At 42.8% G+C, this 21,334-nt stretch overlaps 1 protein-coding gene across 2 annotated transcripts in view; it reads left to right on the top strand.

The window, feature by feature from the left end:
- Positions 1 to 21,334, top strand: part of LOC135108311 (extracellular serine/threonine protein CG31145-like) — a 193,367-nt gene that overhangs the window by 115,115 nt on the left and 56,918 nt on the right. The window lies entirely within an intron of this gene.

The following is a 21,334-nucleotide window of genomic DNA, read 5'->3' as shown; positions in this document are numbered from 1 at the left end:
AATCCACTCAATAAAAACTTGTCTCCCTCTTGTCTTGCTTTTCACTATTCATTAAAGGTTAAGGCCATGAAAATGTTTGCCAATATATTTGGTGCATAAAACTATCTCTCTCTCTCTCTCTCTCTCTCTCTCTCTCTCTCTCTCTCTCTCTCTCTCTCTCTCTCTCTCTCTCTCTCTCTCTCTCTCTCTCTGTATGCCTCTGTGTGTGTGTGTGTGTGTGTGTGTGTGTGTGTGTGCTAATGTACAGGTATACCAGCATCGCCAGACGTAACTGTGGCGATTTGGGAATAAAAAACAAAAATCGCATCCTGGCCTGAGGTAGAATTGGCGCTCAGCCCAGACAGCTACTCATTCCTGGCTCTCAGGTAACAGGCTGGTCAATAATGATCGCCTTGGAAAGTTCAGTTGTTCTGGCCCGATGCTCCAGCAGGTTTTATGGTCTGAGTCTGACATCACTCTTTGGCGCCACATCACCATAACGGATGGCTCAGTTAAATCATTGTAAGGATGACAGATAACAAAAATGGACGAAACTGCAAAGGCGTCATAACAATCCACCTTAGGGTTTTTGTTTACCTCTAAAGGTGTGAGGACTCTCGTCACGGTTGATTACTGCTCCAGCCAGTGTTGTCATTCAAGGCATTGTGTAAGCTGGTATTTCAATATCTCCTGCTGTCTGAAAATAATAATGTGCATCGGAATACGTTCCTAAACTAGTGCATATATATATTCATGGTGTGTTTTCTTTCAAAAGTAAAAATAAATCTCCCTCATGAGCCTTCCTCAAAATTAAAAACTGGAAAGTCAAGATTAAGAGTCAAGGTTTGTTGAACTCTTCTGATGAACATAAACACTGTTGTTTAGAATAAGAGTCAAGGTTTGTTGAACTCTTCTGATGAACATAAACACTGTTGTTTAGAATAAGAGTCAAGGTTTGTTGAACTCCTCTGACATATATATACACTGTGGTTTTATTTACATTATCTATCATAACGAACATACATAAACATAAACACACACACACACACACACTTATCAAGACACTTATCCTTCAATTTTCAGTGATTCTCTGCATATTTATCTTTTACTATCTTTAAAATGAAGCTAATACGAGTACTTACGGCGGTGGAATGGGCTGATCTCATCCTCCTCTTCCTTTTCCACCATCACCGGCACCATCATCACCATCATCACTTCCACCGCCAGTACCACCATCACCTCCATCACCTCCACCACCACCATCAACACCATCACCACCACCGTGACGGAGAGACAGCTTTTACGGTGTTCCGAGACGCGGCAAAACGTGTTTCTTTTGTTTGTGTGGTGGTGGAAAGCATTCCTTTATGAGGGAAAATGTAATCCTGTTATTCCCAAGGAGTGTCGCAAGGATGTGAATTAGCGGCAAAAGGCGCGATACTTTTCCTTTACAACGTGACTGTTTACTTGTATCGTAGTGGGAAGGGGTGACATTTTACATCAAGTAACTATCTTTATTCTCTGAAGATTAATGTTAATATCTTTCCATGAATACGGACCCTATTGCGAACTCGATGCAGGAGATAAAATCATGATTATTGTGATTGTAAGGCAGCGCGTATGTGTTTACACCGTCAGGCAACTAAATTCACTTTGCCACTGCCTTGCCGGCGTGTGGCACCATCGGGGTGCCTTGGGTGTCGTCGCCCATCCTTCAGGAGCAGGAGGGGTGACGTCAGGGCCCCGCAGCTCGTCGTGTGGAGGAGTGAGATACTTCAAACCCGACATCGGAGGTTTTCTCTGCACTCCATCTTCACGGGTCGTCTCACGTTAAGTCTTTCGACACTCGTCCAAAGAGTTATTGTGAAAGGTCTCTTGCTCTTCATCACCGATCTCCGCTCAGCCAGCGTCGAGTCCATCGTTTTTCTCCTTGCAGCTCTCTTCTCATTATTCTAAAGGTCACACCGCTGTTGCTACAATCCTCACTTTCTTTCCTTACTCATCATCACTTTTTTTTTCTGAAAATTTTATCTTCGCACTACCACTTTCGTTTATATACAATCTACTCTCCCCTTTACTTGTTTTCCTTCTCCGTTTTTATCATTAATAGTCTGTTTTCTGTTCTCCCTCTCCCGTCACGACCATCCTTCTCCTCTGCCTGCTCCACGCGTTCAATTACCCTCTTTTCTCCGTCTTCTCCCTTCCCTTCACTCCCAAGTGACCGATTCTTCCAGCCAGGCGTCTGAACTTCTTCAAAGGCAGCGTTCACCTCAACTTGGAGAAGGATAAGCTTCATTGTCTTCATGTCTCTGATTACCGCCTGGTCCGACAACCCTCCAGGCCAGCAAAGATGACTCGCTTCCCAACCAGAGAGCGAGTCATGAAGGTGTTTACTTAAGCCTGCACTTGGACTAAGTCATAAATTCCCAGATCTAATCAATCTCGTTTCTTACGCAGGTGACTTGGCCGTAGCGGTTTACTTCCTTATGGGTGAAATTACATAAAGAACAAAATATGAAGAAAGCTGCGAGAAGCTGTCAGGCTTATTGGTGGCAATCCAAGCATAAAAGCTAGACACTAAAGTTTTGTACGTACATCTTCAGCGACATGGATTACAGGTATTCACAGTACACCTTTCCTCTTTCCCGCCGCGGTGATACATGCTGCTGCTTGAACAATTTACTGGGGAGCGACATATGCTGTTTCCATTTCACAAGTTCTGTGTGGTTTCTTTGTCAAGTACAAATACATCATGCATTCTAAAATTATGATTCAGATATTTCACATCAATAAACATGTATACATGACGACATTCAAGGGATTAACATTCATGAAGTTTTACAAAATTCAGGAGACTTTGGTAACATCGTGCCGCGCTGAGGATATTGTCTTGAGCAGGAATGCCACTCTTTTTATGAGACTCGGTGCCTCGGATCGGACGAGTTTAGGACTACAGAATGCACAACAATAATAATAAACAATAAGGAATGAATCAATAAATGAATTATTATTGTGTGTGTATATATATATATATATATATATATATATATATATATATATATATATATATATATATATATATATATATATATATATATATATATATATATATATATATATATAACGAATATGTGAAAATACAAATGTGCAAGATCTCACTCTCATGGGTTTGTTAAAGCCTCTGTGTGCGAGCAGAGGCACTCAGACCTGCAACCAAATGGTGCAAGTTTAAAATTTAGTGTTTGTGTAGTTTTCTTTACAGGTTACATCCTATGCATTTGCAAAAAATGTTTCTTCACTGTAAAAAAATATAAATTACGAGCACAACTTTATCTCACCCTGGCAGGCCGAGTCCCCCGTGACTTACTGACAGCACAGGACGTGTCGAGGAAATCCGTGCTGAGGCGTTAACTATTACACGACAGAGGAGTGCAGGAAGAGGGGGGAGGCGAGGGCGATAAAAATCAGAAACTAGGAAACACGTGAAGAATTTGCTGCACTGTTATCATAGTATCACGGCATCCATAAATAAATGAAATCTGGATGATTATGGAATGACTTTGATTGACAAGTGAATCACGTGCGTAGCGTGAGGCAGAAACGTGCTGCACCACCACTAATTGCCGCAGCGGGTGAGAGGGAGAGGGAGAGGGAGAGGGAGAGGACGAGGAGGAGGAGGAGGAGGAGGAGGAGGAGTGACTTGTAAGTTGGAACGCTCAAACCTGTACTTAGTGGTCGTGAATTGTAGAGAAACACAAGGCACTGGGAATCCCTTGTCTCTCTAACCCTGCACTACTATTATGCATCACTGACGTCGAAGGAACAACTAAGTAACTATCAATTTTGCCGCCTGAGAGCGCGAGTCACGGCACAGATTGGGCAGGACGGGCGTTTCCAGCTGAGTGGATCCATCAGCGGGATATTCATTAGCATTCTGACCCGCTAATTTAACACATCGAACCTACTGATTTGCGTAACTCTAATTGAACTTTGACACAAATTGGAACGAAACTGATGGTGCCTTCGTGTTACCGCCGAGCGAGCAGGCACGACTCTGCAGCTGATTAACTGTTACTAGTAATTGGCACATGTTTATCCCATCTGGCACCGGGATTGTGTGGCTGCCTGAGGGTGTGTGTGTGTGTGTGTGTGTGTGTGTGTGTGTGTGTGTGTGTGTGTGTGTGTGTGTGTGTGTGTGTGTGTGTGTGTGTGTGTGTGTGTGTGTGTGTGTGTTTTGCTGGATTCTCTCTGTCTTGTCGATTAAATCCTGGTCTCATCATCGCCAGCACTACACTCACTCATCAGTGGAAATGTTTGCAGCCAGGGCAGGACGAAGACCTCAGCTTGATAAATGACATGTTAGGACGTTATGAATGAACGCGTACGTGTGTGTGTGTGTGTGTGTGTGTGTGTGTGTGTGTGTGTGTGTGTGTGTGTGTGTGTGTGTGTGTGTGTGTGTGTGTGTGTGTGTGTGTGTGTGTGTGTGTGTGTGTGTAAGAATCTGCATGCATGAGTGTATACAAGGGTGTGACTTTTTTATGCATATTACTTGTTGGCTCTATGTTCATTTTGTGAAAATTACACTCAAATTCGTTGACATCATAATACTCCAAAAGCTTGTCTAAACAGTAATTATTTATCAGTGAATATCAACACAACGAACCACATAAAAAACAATGTCAGTCTCCTGCTCGTGCCGGCTGTTGCCTCTCACTGACAAATCTGCTGGGCTAGAAAATGTGTAAAAGGTTGAAACATAAAACTTGTACAATTTTTTTTTTTTTATGTCTTTTTTCCTGTGTCATCCTGCGATGCCCAGCTAACTATACTATGCATGTTTGTGAAAAATTCATTCCAGAAATGGAAAATGCCACTTTTAACGGCACTGTTTTTCACGCTCATTAGCATATTTCCTGCAGCGAGGTGGAGGGGAGGTGGAGAGGCGGACGTGCTCACCCGCGGCGCTCCACTGCTGTGAGGGTGGAGGGCAGCGTAGAACCAGACACACACACACACACACACACACACACACACACACACACACACACACACACACACACACACAAGGCGTTCCATTGGTAATAGGGGTGAACACATACGACTACACAGAGGGCGTTCCACTACAGCAAAGGAATGTTTGATCGCCGGACAGCCAACAGCTATCTGCCCGAGAGGCTCAACCCGTGGGCGGGATTGGACACATTAATCCAGGGACTCCCAGTGCTGAAGGAATGAACACACTCCACAAAGGATTCAACATGTGGAGGAGCAGACACCATTCACTCGGTGCTCCTCACTGTCCTAAGCGCACCCATCCACACTCATCCACACACTCATACACACACACACACACACACACACACACACACACACACACACTTGGAGAGCAACAATGGACGAAGTCACGATCCTCCAGCCGCAGACGCCCCTCACATTTCGTGATCTTAGGTTATTAAAGCAACATTTAGGTTATAAACAAAGCTTAGCTGCATAAAAGACGAGAAAATAAGTAGACGTTTGGCAAGACTACGCCTAGCTCTACAACACAAGGGAGTAAGGATGCAGTAACTTGAAAGGTGTAGTGACTGTGCCAGCTTTATGAGCGAATAATTCTGCATTACAATATAAGAGCAAATTCTGAGATGAATGTGAGAATTCTACCTTCTTATTCCAACGGTGTCATGGACGTCGACGGTCTGGCGTTCATGCTTTGAAGAAAGACAATTTAATGGAGACAAGCAGATGAATAGATAGACAGATGTATCGACAAAGAGAGAGAGAGAGAGAGAGAGAGAGAGAGAGAGAGAGAGAGAGAGAGAGAGAGAGAGAGAGAGAGAGAGAGAGAGAGAGAGAGAGAGAGAGAGAGAGAGAGAGAGAGAGAGAGAGAGAGAGAGAGAATATATAGACGGGTAGATAGATAGACAGATAAATAGTGGTAGGTTGATATCTTATTGACTATAATATACATACAAAACGAATGAGTTAATATTGATCTCAACTCCAACAATACTTTATTAGAGTATACATAGTTTGAATTAAATGAAAATCGATGAAATTAATGCAAATTTTGGCAAACATGCAAGACTAACAACTACCATTATGCATCATAACCTCACAAACCAAAGATATCATGAACATTAAATATAAAAACAAAATTATTATCATCATATTGATTACTGATTACTGTATTCTTTTACACCTCAATATAACTCAATTTTCTTTCTAAGGATTTCCTAAAGAACAACACTCAATAAGTCCAGGGTAATATTTACGATGTTTCTCCGGTCTGCCAGCGTTACTTTAATAGTGACAAACTGGTTAGTAAGAAAAAGAGGAAATGGTTATATTGCTAATTCAATTCGTTCATTCTGAAATGCTTCGTATGTCTTGCTTATATGTTTTTCCTAATAGTTCATTGATGCACCTGTATTATCCTGCAAACTCCACCTGATATTTCTGAACAATTTCCAAGCCTCTATTAGCCAACAATATATTTCGGTAAATCTCTTCACATTTGCCAATACCTTCCAGGGTCACTGCCCATCACTCTTCCTCTAAACCTTAATATTATTCTCTTTCCATCATGTCCTCACAGACACAGACACACTCACACACGCAAACGCTCACACTAACCCGTACACGCTGCCGCCAACGCCACACACTCTCCGTTATTAAGTATGATGCGCCTCCCTAACTGTGTGGGTCCGACGATGGATGGGCGACTAATGTGTAGCCGCCCGCAAATTGTGGTGGATTCATCTAATGTGGTAGGGGCGGTGGAGGTGGTAGTGGTGATGGTGGTGGTGGTGGGGGTGGTAACGGTGATACATGTTTAGCTTTATTCTTGTTATTCTCGAGGCAAACGACGTCCCGTGGCAATTGGTATTCATGTGTAAGCTTAGGTAAGTTTGCAATCCGATATGATGGGTTTTGTCGAGCTGTCTATTTATTCTCTCTCTCTCTCTCTCTCTCTCTCTCTCTCTCTCTCTCTCTCTCTCTCTCTCTCTCTCTCTCTCTCTCTCTCTCTCTCTCTCTCTCTCTACCCTTACTGATTTTAGCGTCTGTCTTTCAGTATCAGCATATGCCTTCCGTTCTTCTAATGTCGCTGGTATCTTCCCTCTGCACTGGACAGCAATCCATGAAAATCTGCTGCACATTTATGGCCATATTTTGTTCAGCCTTTTACGAGCTGCATGAATTACACTCTTCACTCATTCATCCTCGAGGACCTTTAGCTCAGATTATAACCGTCCATTTTTATGTTTCTTTTCGACCTGGAAACCTTTAAAGAGGAGCTTCAAACCAAGGAATCGAGCATGCATACACACGCACACACACACACACACACACACACACACAAAGCCATCCCTCTTCTCACCTATGAGCTACACAGTCTGTAAATCAAGGCAGCAATTCACAAAACACACACTTTTCAGCCCTCCTGGACGCTCTCATGCAGTTCCTCACGGTAAGCCTTCAATGACACGAATTATTTCTGTGCTCTCCATACATATATATCTCACGTGGCTGTGACCCCCCGCACGTCAGTCTTGCTTAATGAACTTGTCCTTGGAACACGACGCCTCTGCACGCTCCTTCCATCCATCACTCACCTCCCTCCTACACGGTCACTCACCCACGCTCAGAATTTGCAGGATTAATTTCAAACATGAACGTGATTTAGAGTGTCTGATTTCTCTGAACAAATTTATGCAGCTTTGTAGGATCGCAACTTATTCTATACGCAAATTAAAAACAGGGAGCATCTTTTCATATTTGGTTTAACAGCCCTCCGTGAGGGATCAGTTTTCTTCGGCCCGGAGCGTTAAAAAAGAGAAAGGGGGAGTTTCTTTTGTCAGATCTGAATAAAGGAAAGGGAAACAAAATTTATGGTTGGATGAAACTAAATAGTTATTGAATGAGTGTTCCTGCAGCGTAATGTATTGTGTGTAAATTTGTCCCGTAAAGATAGAGAGAGAAAAAAAAAAAAAAAAAAAGACATAATGATATGGAAAGCTGATGTGCAGCGGAAGGAGATATCCATTAGAAATACAAGAAAGAAAAGTGATGAATAAAGAAAGAGTTAAGTAAAGGAGCAAGCACGTGGGTATGCAGGGGATAAAGTGGATTCTGGTTGTTGAAAGGGTGATTATTCATGATGGACGAGAACGAGGAACGACGCTAGAAAGAAAGGAGGGAAACAAGGCAGCGCTGAGGATGTGGGAGGTGCGGTGAATTATGAATGATGAAACACAAAGGGTTACGACTTCTTGGTATTCTTTGATACGTAGACAGAGATACTTTGCTGTGAACTGTAAAAAAAAAAAAGATTATTACTAAATTAAAAATAGGAATGCTTGTTTGCTTTCATAATAACTTTGATATTAAGATGATGTAGGTGTCAAACATGTATGTAATCTAATGTGACTGTCAAAGAATGTCTATAGAGAATAGAAAGCAGGTATGTTTGTGAAAAACGAGAGCAACAGGCGGAGTGAACACGGGGTGGTGGGCAGGAATGTTGCGGTGCTTCCTCACTTGTTTCGTATCACATTAATGAGGTGTGCCTTGCTTGCAGATATAACCTTGTAAGTTAACTGTACTGATTGACGGGGCTACATCGCATTCTAAATATAGCTGGGTGTCCTTAGAATACTCAAGTGAAATAATGCCTTCTTACCTCCAGCGCAGACCTTTGATTATGCTCATTCCCCACGTCAAGTCTGACAACCAAAAAGTTGCCGCGGTAAAGTTAGTGGTGAGGACGCCACGCAGATAATTTAAGAAGATAATTGAAAAAAAAAAAAAGATAGACGAGGCACCAGAGCCAGGTCTTGTTTCGTATTGTACAAGGTAATACGAAGCATTAGGGGAAGGTCAACGTGTCCTTCCATGTAAGATATAAGAAAAAGAAAATCAGCTGTAAATTGTTTTATCGGTGTCATGGAGATATCTAAATCTTTATTTTGGAATTTCAAACATTAAACGATGTCTTTGTGCTGGCATCCGCATTAGCAGAATGGTCATTATCAGTAACAGCAGCGGCATCATTATCATCATCATCATCATCTTTATCAATACTGCTGCTGTCGTCGTTATTATTATTATTATTATTATTATTATTATTATTATTATTATTATTATTACCATAGTTACCATCAGTACCATCATTACGTAGCATCTGCTACATGCATTTACTGACTTCACTCTTTGGCTTTAGACTCTCATAATGACTTTTTAAATACTACAGAGATCATTAGTTGTGTTTTCATCACTGTTTTTTCAACTGAGGATGCAGGATTGTTGTCAAAACTTCATTACAATCATGAAAGCATCCTTGAAATCCAGATCCAGTTAAAAGACGCTAAAACGTTTGAAAATACGGATCTTTGTCTCCTGTGGGGGCTTGGTATGCATACTGTAAAGATCCTTCATTATGCTTACAAGCAAAACACTCGTGACATTTTTTTCGCAGAACAGTTTGAAAGCTTCGTGTATGTATGGCACTCCCTAAAGATGCTGAATATACAATTTGTCACAGGAACGTTGATTGCAGAGAGAAGGACAAGGAGACACTGAAAAGGTTGCTCCATAATAGTTTATCGTTCATTATTATTTTCATTATTATATAATATCCACTACAATATATTACCATGAAAAAATCGGGGATACGTGTAGGAAAGAACTTTCTTTCCAAAATATTCGCTAAAATATAAAGAGATCCCATTCTAAGACATAAATTCTCAGGACGGCGCGAGGTAGCATTTGCATGGTAATTACACGACGGCCAGCAATGCACTCCTCAGCACACTGCCAGTCTCCTCTGCCCGCCTCGTAGGATGATCACACACACACACACACACACACACACACACACACACACACACACACACACACACACACACGAAGTTCTATAAAAACAAGTAGACTTAGACAACAAGCGAAACCCTGTGTATTACAATTGAGTGTATATATAACTAAACAAACACACACACACACACACACACACACACACACACACACACACACGAGTTATCAGAGCACAGATTTAAGGATCAGAATATCTAGTAAACTGATCCACTTACACAACCAAGGAACAATCATCCGTAAGTTTCCGAATAAGAGGCACGAATTTTCTACCCTCCTTTATTACAATGGGCCTAAGTGAAGGGTGGGGGACAGGGTTTCATAACTGACTACTCCCACACGAACAGCCGGCAGTGAAAGATTATTGATTCAACCACAACGTACCACCAAGGTAGAGTTTCACGCTTTAATGGTCAGTGTTGAGTCATATGACAGACGCCGTAACCCCGTGACATTTGTTCGAGGCCACTGATTATCACATCGGTGGTCGCCTTAAGCCAGGGACACGAGGAGAGGCAAATGAGTTTATATCAAGGTGACAAGTACTGATGCGTAAGCCAACCAGCCAGTGTGTTTAGTCACCCGGAACACAAACACTACGAGAACACGAACTTCACTACCTTGGGTACACTGAAAAGCCCACAATTGTCTATTAAGAGATAAGATCCTACTCATAGCCAGAAGAGACTCACCTTAAAGTATAAAAATTCTCAAGAAGGCAAGTGGGTTCCCATAAAGGTAAGGAGTAGGTATGTAGATAAGAGTAAGCTCAGTTTGGGGGTCTAACGCCATTATGAGAAGATAAGACGGAGTGGCTACGTGGATAAAGGGACACTAAGCTACATCCTGACAGGAAGGCCACCATTTTACTTCACCTATAATAATGGTTCATAGCATCTTTACAATAACTACTACTATTACTACTACTACTACTACTACCACTACTACTTCAAAATGTGCTAAGGCGATTTTGATGCATAACTTCACGATCCCACTGCTGATACACCAATGAAAAATAATACCTGAACGTTAATCTGCCTTGATTCCGCACGCAGTACACGCAGCCGCAGTAGCTACACGTGAATTATCATCCATGATTTAAAGTCTCTTGAAATGAGATTGAAATAATTAATCCAGCATATGTGGCGCTATCGATCACCAACAAACCTTTCGAGGCTAATCGCTTTTTAAAGTAACACACCGAACAAGCAAGTAGGAATTTCATGAGTTTTCCGAAACACACGTGGAGTAAGATTCAGGTTCAAGTAAGAATGACCAGCATATCACACGACGGAGAAGAAATAAATGAAGTTTTTGCTCTTGCAGCGCAGGACAACACATGCTGCCTCTGACGAATGGCCGTCGAAGTTAAGCTGCTGAACAACAAACTTTGATAACTTCGATTTTATGTTGTGTTCCTTGATTAGCAAGGGCAATTTGCGGCGTTGTCGAGACTGAAGCGTTTCACCTTAAAACGAACTCCTAAACAAATATTTTGGAATTTATGACCCACATGCTTCAATGCCTTACAAGACACAAAGCATAACAGATGTTGCTGAAGCTCAAATGAGGAAAAGATTAAAGTAACTTACGTAAGCTGCTCAAATCCCTTGACATCTGACACCTCTCCGCTCACCCCTGCAACAAAAGAAATAGAGTTATGGGTAAGATTTCTTGCACACGACTGATCCACAAGGATATACGCATTTTATCTTCTATATATGTATATCAACTAATATTTTCTTAATAATCAGAATACCTTAACTTATTCAGATATGCCTTCTCTTTCTGTTAAGGATTGAGAACGAAAGATATAACTATAATTTCCTTTGCACGTCACTTGACTCCTATATAAGTCAGCAGGGCAGGAAAGATCAATAAAGTGACCGAAACAAGGCATATCTGAGGCAGTGTCCCCACCAAGGCAGCAAACCTTTATAATCTCTCCTCACCGCCAACATCACTCGAGGCGCACACCACCACAAAATCACATAATCCCACCGAGTTAATCTTCTTATACGTAAGTCCTTTCTTTCATGACGGTAAAGTATACAGCGATTAAGACTTATCCAGTTAATTAAGAAATAGAGCAACAACTGAGATGTGACGAGTTGATCCTTTTTAATGAAAACTGTCCCGTGAAATTCTGGACAAAATAAGTATTTACAATTTTCTGTCATAAGTATGAAGAGCGAGCGAAGGTGACAGTTTAGGGTAACAATTGCCTCGCTCAGATATTCAACATCAAATTGAGAGGCATTTTCTCTTTCTGGTTATCCTTCCACCAGTTAGCTGCAGTCTCAGTTAGCCAGTCTGTCTGTCTGTCTCTACCAACGTCTGTGTTCCTGCCTGTCTGTCTCTCAGTCTCTGTCTCCCTGTCTACCTGTCTGTCTACCTGTCTTTCTATTAGTTAATCAGTTTGTCTGTCTCTCAAACCCACCCACATACTCTGCGCCACACACAACACAGTTAAGACAAAAATCAAGTTACTTATCAGCAACACCAACAAGCAAGTAATACATTTGCTTTCATCTTCCTACAATATTTAGTTTTCTCTTATGCGACAGAAATACATAGTGTTCATGCAGCGTGGCTGACAAAAGGCAAGGGACTCATTATAATATGCCTGTTTTCATGAGCGCGGGGGCAGCGTGCTAAATAATTACAGGCACGTAATGTAATTTAGAGACACCGGTAGTAGTCAGTAATCAGGCAGTGATAATTATGGAATTAGAGAAGTGTTACAGGCCTTTAATTTTTCTCCACCGCAAAGTAAAAATATGAACGCCGGAGACCTGGAATTCAAACTCAAAAAGAAGATATTTTTAATGGCAGTTATTATTCCCATTTCCAAGTGTCTCCAGTACTTACTACCACTAATTATTCGAAACATTTATTAATGGCCAACTGAGGGCATGTTACATATGTTTTATGCAAGTATTAATTAGGGATAACCTTTATATAAGCAGGTGCTTTTCAGGCATCTATCTGCTAGTGTCCAAATAGGGAGGAAAAGATTTTTTTAGTTTTTAATTAATGTACTTAAATGAACATTGCAGTCCGAAAATTAAAACTCGAAAACAAGAAGATATTTGTGATGGTAGTTATAATCATTCCAATATCCAAGTTTCTCTACTAACAACTACTACTAATCTATCTACTAATATCAAAATGGGAGGGGGATGTATTTCTTTTGTCTTTCATAAGTCATACATTTCAATGAACATCGCAGACATATAATTAAAACTCAAATACAAGAAAATATTTATACTGGTAATATTTATTCCAATACCTAAATAACATATCTAATACCTACTACTATTAATCTATCCACTAATGTCCAAATGGGGAGAGAATGTGTTTTTTTTACCTTTCGTTAGTCAAATGTTCAAATATCGTGCTATCTGATGATTATGAAGGCAGGAGGCGACAGGGCAGGTAACGCACAGCACCAGTGATGATTAGAGATATCACATATATTTCCTTGATTAATTGTTATAGAAAAAATGCTCTGTAATTCTCACGGTTAGGGAAGTTTCTTGATTAACTACATAAGCCTCCTGACACCCACAAAGGAACACAAAGGAAGAATGAACTACAGCAGACGTTTTTGGGCCTTATGAGCTGTTTGTTAAGCTACACTATCTGATCTAAACAGGAAAAAAGAGAAAAAAAAAAAAACAGAGAGGAATCACATACGAGTATTAGGGAGAGAGAGAGAGAGAGAGAGAGAGAGAGAGAGAGAGAGAGAGAGAAAGAGAGAGAAAGAGAGAGGAGAGAGAGAGTCAAACTACATCTGGTTGCTCCTCCGCCTCCTTCCCCGCTCATCATCATCACTCTTTCCCGCCGCAGTGTTATTACTCTCCTCTGTATATCTCTCACTCTTTATCTCCATCCCTCATGTTCTCCTCCGGTGTCCCTTTATCGCACAAACTTTGCTTCCCTCTTTATTATATACCTTAACACCCTCCTCATCAGCTTTCCTATCACTGTCCACTTTTTTATTTCCTGTGAATGCACCCTCTGTCACTGCCGGCATTTAATTACTTCTTTCTATATGTTTCCTTTTATTTTTCTTTCTTTTTTTTTCCAAGCGTCTTTACATGCAATCTCTCTCTCTCTCTCTCTCTCTCTCTCTCTCTCTCTCTCTCTCTCTCTCTCTCTCTCTCTCTCTCTCTCTCTCTCTCTCGTTTCTAATCCACGTTTGCGGCACATCTCTTGCATCTCTTTCATCTCCCACCTCTCCTTCTGATTCTAATTATCGTCTTCAGTCGGTTCTTTTCGGATTTCTTTTCTCTCCGTTTCTTTTCTCGATAAGCAGTATTTTTCCTTCACTTTTCTTCTCTTTGTTGACGCACACATTCATTGCACCGCCGCATCGCCTGCTGAGTCTGACCCTGAGATTGTGTCCATCGGGCCGTGCTGGAGACGTACTGGTACAGTCACGCAGTCCTTTCATGCTCCGGGACAATACTCATGCGCCACTTCAGCGAATCTATTATGCCCAGAAAACTTCGCTCCCTTGAATTATTAACCGCGGTGGTTGAATGTCAATCAAAATGAGAGAGAGAGAGAGAGAGAGAGAGAGAGAGAGAGAGAGAGAGAGAGAGAGAGAGAGAGAGAGGAGAGAGAGAGAGAGAGAGAGAGAGAGAGAGAGAGAGAGAGAGAGAGAGAGAGAGAGAGAGAGAGAGAGAGAGAGAGAGAGAGAGACGCGGGCTGGGGAGTTAAACAGCATTATTGACAATGTCACAGTTAGGTCATTGGACACAGCTGTGGGCTACAGGCATGGGCGGCAAGGAAAGGTAAGCTGATACCTGCCGCAGGGACACGACACCTGGCACTAACCCTCAGGTACAGCGAGCGAGAGCCACGACTGACCTCGCCTGACTGGAAAGCATATTGGCTGCTGATTGGAAAGTCGAAGCCAGCCTCTGAACCCCAAACTCCGGCTGTTAGGTGGCGGGTGAGACAGCCTTGGTGCTCTTGGCCAAGGTCAGTTTCGTCACAGCTGTTCGTGCCAAGAAATAAAGGCTACACTGAAATCCGTCCCCGAGATTTTCCTCTTAGTAAATGCATCTTCCATCTTGATCTATGCTGGGAGTGCACGGGACAAAACTCATCTATCTGCTTAAGGGTATATAGGAAATTCAGCAGGATTAGATTATGCTATCCTTTACTTCTCTCTCTCTCTCTCTCTCTCTCTCTCTCTCTCTCTCTCTCTCTCTCTCTCTCTCTCTCTCTCTCTCTCTCTCTCTCTCTCTCTCTCTCTCTCTCTCTCTCTCTCTCTCTCTCTCTCTGTGTGTGTGTGTGTGTGTGTGTGTGTGTGTGTGTGTGTGTGTGTGTGTGTGTGTGTGTGTGTGTGTGTGTGTGTGTGTGTGTGTGTGTGTGTGTGTGTGGATGACCAGCAAAAGTGTACATTTGTTAAAATCTCCAGCACAAAATATTTTACAGCCAGCTAGTAAATACTGTTAGTGACCATTTGTGTCGACTAGCGTGTAAGTCAGTGGACAGGTGTTAAGTCAGTGTCAGCCATTATTGAACGCAGGTAGGCAGTTCAGTCAGTCAGTGCTGTGAAGAACGCGCCGTGATGCCCACAAAGCAGACACAGTCCTCCCTCCACTCATCACCAACGTTCGTCTGCCCAGCTCAGTATTTTGCCCAACTGTAATACTGGTGGTCACTGCTACACATTCTTTTCCCATAATCCCCTGCAACTCTTCAGACATTTTTTTTTCTACTAGAAAAACTACTAGTGTTTAGCGTTTCTTTACAATCTCAAGTCCTCTCTGAGCTGTGCAAAAAAATCTGCCAATTATCAGATTTTATAAGACTGTCATTAGATCAAGGGATTTAGGATAACAGTAACAGTGGGTGGGATGTCACATGAACTATTGACCGTGACTATCCCCCGCTTCTCCAACCCTCCCCTCCAACGCCCTGTCACCTATGTACGTGGTCATCCCGCGAGGCAGATGGCGTCAGTACCTTCCCCCGCCCCTCCACTCTCCATTACACCCGCCAGCAGCGTCAATATCACCCATTATTCATTGTCTACCTGGTGTCCCTATAGTTGTTTCCCTCACTCTCCTCCACTGTGACGGCCGCTCTTACCACGAACACGTCACATATTTCCTCATTCACTTGTGTTTCATTTTCCCCTTTTATTTCTTTTTACAGCTCTCGCCTCGTGCTTTGTTGAGTATTCCTTCCCTCCGTCTCCTCTCCAGTCCTCTCTCTCTCTTTTTTTTTTTTCCATCTCTCAAATGCAGATTTTAATTAATTTTCAACGGTTTCTTTTTTCTTTCTAAAATGTCTCAGTTTTTCTCAATGTGTACAAGTCATTCATCGGTGGGGGACATTGAGGCGAGAGTGGAGGAGGGGAAAAGGCTGAAAATGGAGAGAGAGAGAGAGAGAGAGAGAGAGAGAGAGAGAGAGAGAGAGAGAGAGAGAGAGAGAGAGAGAGAGAGAGAGAGAGAGAGAGGAATAAAAAAATGAAAGGGAAAGACGAGAACGACGCAAAGGTGGAAAAAGCTAGAAAAATAGTAAAGGAGGAGGAGGAGGACAGGATGGCGAGGCGCAGGCAGCGGGTTGAGATGGGGGGAACTTGAGTCAATAAGAGGAATGAAGAGGCGGGGAAAGAAGAAAGGGGGAAAGTACCTATGAAAGTGTGAGGCTTGAGGGAGCGGGAAGCGACGAGGTTGGAGAGATAAAAGGAAAACAGGAAAAATAACCGTAATGCGGCGATGTTTGAGAAAGAAAGAAGGGAGATTGGAGGGAAGAATGCAGACTAGAGTGAAAGAGAGACAGAGAGAGAGAGAAAAAAATATAAAACTAAAAGGCAGAAAGAGCAACCGTGGAGAGGAACAGGCAAGAAGGTAAAAGGCGAGGACGAGGGAGGCAAGGTCTGGAAATAAGAGTAGGGATAAGTGATGGGCTGAGAGTGTGGGAGTGAAGGAGTGGGTGGCAATGAAGGCTTCACAGTGACAGAGGGTAAAGAAGATGAGGCGGGAAGGATATTAAGGGAGGCTGAGTGTGACTTTAATCTAGCGGGAAAGAAATAATAATAAAACCAGATTAGCATCGCGATTTTGAGAGAGAGAGAGAGAGAGAGAGAGAGAGAGAGAGAGAGAGAGAGAGAGAGAGAGAGAGAGAGAGAGAGAGAGAGAGAGAGAGATTCACGAAAGGTAAATAACCTACTTTGTAACTCAGAATACTCTCAATAACCACATGTGTCACTTTCCACGACTTCTGTATAAAAAATTCGTCGATTACCATCATTCCTTACTTAATCTTATCCTGATATCCGCCACACAGTATAACGTCGGTCGGCGCAGAAGCAGATGCAAATGAATTCCAACGCACGCTCAACCTAACTGTGTGTCTATACATTAAATTGCTCCAATAAACACGGCAGCAGCAGCTAAACTAAACTAAGTGCGTGAATTGAGGAACAGTGCGATTGAGAGAGAGAGAGAGAGAGAGAGAGAGAGAGAGAGAGAGAGAGAGAGAGAGAGAGAGAGAGAGAGAGAGAGAGAGAGAGAGAGAGAGAGAGAGAGAGAGAGAGAGAGAGAGAGAGTGTTAGAGGAAGCAAAGCAATGAACCAACTCGTACATAAGCTTGGGAAGGAAACAGAATGAACGCCATGAGACGGAATGGAGGAAGACAAGAGGAGTTTCCACGAGAGAGAGAGAGAGAGAGAGAGAGAGAGAGAGAGAGAGAGAGAGAGAGAGAGAGAGAGAAACAATGTGCTTATATAAGAAACATAAAAACTTATTCCATTGTTGAAAACTAAGAAAGAAGACTGCAACAAGAACACGAATTCGCGGAGAACTTTGAGTGGAGAGGCGAGTGGCGGATGAGTGGCCAACTTAAAGACTTTGGGCGGTGGGTAGACCCGAACAGAGACTCCCAAGACAAAGTTACTCTATTTCAGCGCGGCATTTCGAGCCATAAGATAGGTTAAGAAGTCTCCACTAAATCCTGCTGAGCGAAGGACCCGGAGAAAGAGAAGCCTTTGTGTGTGTGTGTGTGTGTGTGTGTGTGTGTGTGTGTGTGTGTGTGTTAGTATTACGTGTCAATCCTTGCCGTGTATATCACAACTCACGCCCACAACGCACATACACACACACACACACACACACACACACACACACACACACACACACACACACACACACACACACACACACACACACACTCGCTCTTCCTGACACGCAACAAGGCATTTCCAGTGTTGAAACTCTCCTTTTCTCGGAGGTGAAACAAACATCAACTCCACGGTCACTCCCGTTAACGTGGGAGGGACGCGGCGAAATAGGACGGGCAAAGCGCATTAACGGAGGGGGATGTGGTGGCAATGGTGGTGGTGGTGGTGGTTGTGGTTTATAGCAGTAGTGGCGGCGCTGCATGTGGACACCGAAGGGAAAATTACGAGTTATTTCTAAGCCTTCCTGATATATTACTCAGCCCGTGTCCGGATCCCGTGGCGCACCAAAACTAAAGCAAATACAAAAATAAAAGAATTGTGACAGAGAGAGAGAGAGAGAGAGAGAGAGAGAGAGAGAGAGAGAGAGAGAGAGAGAGAGAGAGAGAGAGAGAGAGAGAGAGAGAGAGAGAGAGAGAGAGAGAGCAGGCAGACAGACAGACAGATACAGAAAGAACGGAGGAAAGGATGAAAAATAGAAAGGAAAACGACAAAATGAAAGGTACACAAACAGAAAGAAGGAAGAAAAAGTAACAAAGAGAAAGAAAGTAAAAAAAAAAAAGCATGAACGGAAGAAAGTGAGAAAAAAGAAGGAAAGAGAGAGAAAGAAAAATGCAGACGGACAGACAGGCAAGACAAGGAGGGGGAGGAACAGAGAGTTTAAAAATAAAACCAGGAGTATCCGCAAAAAGACAGAAACAAAAGAAAAGTAAAGAAGAAAACAACGGCAATGGGTGACAGTGTGTATGAGAGTCACGTCAGAAGCTGAATTACGGAACTGAGGCCGTGGTGGACGAAAGTAAGAGAAAACAATGATGAAAAGGCAAAGGATGGACACAATGAGAGTAAGACAATGAACGCTACGTAACGAACAGCAACAAGAACAACAACAATAACAATATTCCTGGAACTATAATCACACGACAATGAAGTGAAAGAGAATAACTAACAAAGAAGAAAACAAAGGAGGAGGAAGAAAGGGAAAAAGACGAAGGAATTCACTGTGAAAGTTGGCAGTGGACGAAGTTAAGAAACAGAGAAGAGAGAATAGACTCAAAACCAAGAGAGGAGAATAACGAACCAAAACCCACAGAACTCGAATAAGAATGTCTCACGGGAGATTGAATGGGAGAGGCCGCCGCGTCGCCAAAATGTTGGAAGTCAATGAGCCTTGGAGAGTCAGTTCATCAGTAGAGAAGGGAGATCGAGGCGCGGCAGGAAAGCGAAGCGAAAGAGGGTCGACGGCTATTTGTTCTTACTACGGAAGGAAGACCCACTGAATTCACCGTGGTCAGAGAGGGATGAGCGAGGGATAACCGTCGGGTGTCATGCGGCTTGGCTCCCGTGCTGCTGATGGAAAATAGAATTTCTTATGTAGTAATTTCATTTGACGCCTTCCATTAATTCTCCTTGAGTCGGAGCAAGACTAGAGATTCTTGTGTCTTATGCGTGAACCAAAACAATGCAAGATATCTTTGTGGCGAATGTATAATGACTTGCAAAGCTTTTATGCCTTCCAACAATGATGAATAAGTGGTTCGTCGCAATCATATTTCTCTAAGGCGTTAGGATTCATGAAACACTTTACAGGGACATACCAATGAAAGACTCAACCAGAAATCTATCTTCTTGTGTTCAGACAAATCACCAACAGCTGCGGCTAACACAATGCCACTGGCCGGCCAAATCCCCCGCGACGGTACAACATGGATGCAGATTGAGAGGGGAACGAGCAAGAAGGGGCGATGCAGGAGGGTATCGTGATGGTGGTGCGGGAGAAAAGAGGGGCGAGGAAGAATGCAGAGAATGGAGTGATGGAAGTAAAGAGAGCCAGAAGACATTTCACCAGGAACAGCGGCAGTAGGTGGGGAGAAAGACTGCTGATACAAAGGAAAATAACCTTTGAATACTAAAATATAAAAAGAGAAGGGGGAAACTGCGGACTAGAAGGGGAAAGCCACATTCATCGCAAGGATCCGAAAAATACAGCCAAAGAAAGACACGCGGACAGAAAATTGGACGAGCCGGAGAATGTTTTGATATGAGAGACAGAGACATACACAGACGTGACCTACAAAATATCTTACGAAAACTTCAAATGCAAGGTAATGTAGAATGCGGTTGCAAGGTTCACGACGAAGAAAAAAGAGGAAAAAAAAAAAGAAAAAGAAACTTGAAGGAATAAATCTCGTTACCGGGACTGGCAGGGAAGGATAAGAGCACGTCGGGAAAACACACATGATGCAAAAAGGGAAAGAGAAACATGTGCGGAAAAAAAAAAAGACAGATTCGAATGTAAACAGGGGGTGTGAGGGGCGGCACTCGACTGTGCACATCCCGAGAAAAATTATTACCGCCATTGAGCATTTGTTGGAGGGGACGGCTGCAGGTGGCGGTTGGCAGGTACGGAGGGACTTTTCTTGATGGAATTTGATGAGGTTGTTGGAGCCACGCGGAGACGCTGAGGGGGAAAGGCAATCAGTATGCGAGCACTGTGCCTGTGGAGCTGGATGGGGCGACTCGAATGCAGTGACGCGAGTGTTGCGGATGAGGGAAGGAAAACCGGACTGAGGGGCGCATTGCAATCCACTACCTGAAGCCTGACGCACAAGGTATATAGACAATCCAGCTAACTTACTGCCTGAATACCGTACTGATGACCAAGGGATTTTTTTTTTTTCATTATTTTTGTACCGCGACTGAGGCTTCAAACCACGAGAAAATAAAAAAAAAAGAATAAAGGGAATTTTCAACGGGTCAAGATAAACTGAAAACTTTACTCCTTAACACAGGAGGTCAAAAGTCGATGTTCCCTCCATTACCTGAAGCCTCATAGTCACCCGCGAATTTTTTTGTCTTTTTATGTCAGCTTTACGACGTCGCTTACCTTGCCGGTGTTAGTGGCGCCCTGCTGCTCTCTGGACCATCGTGGCCGCGCAGGACATGCCCTTCCCAAGATGAAAGAGCCTTTAAATCAAAGAGGGAAATCTAAATCGTGGGACTAGAAGCAAATTGCGAATCTACGTCTCCTAACCACCATTCTGTATAAATCTGGGTAGTGTCCGTGGCTTTCCTCGCTGATGCTAATCTCCCACTACATCACGTTATCCCTGCATAGTTGATACTAAAAAAAAACACAGGAACTAAGTGTCTGTAATATCCTGTTCTCGTGTCTCATAATCTACAATGCCATCAAAGTCATAGTTAACACATCCATTCAGTGTTCACGATGATCGACTGTTTTGAAAATAAGAAGGAAAGCAATTACACACTTTTCACTTGATT

The sequence above is a fragment of the Scylla paramamosain genome, chromosome 17 (genome assembly GCF_035594125.1).
Source record: "Scylla paramamosain isolate STU-SP2022 chromosome 17, ASM3559412v1, whole genome shotgun sequence".
NCBI classification, from domain to species: domain Eukaryota; kingdom Metazoa; phylum Arthropoda; class Malacostraca; order Decapoda; family Portunidae; genus Scylla; species Scylla paramamosain.
The sequence above is the reverse complement of the archived record's forward strand: the minus strand, read 5'-3'. Positions and strand labels throughout refer to the sequence as shown.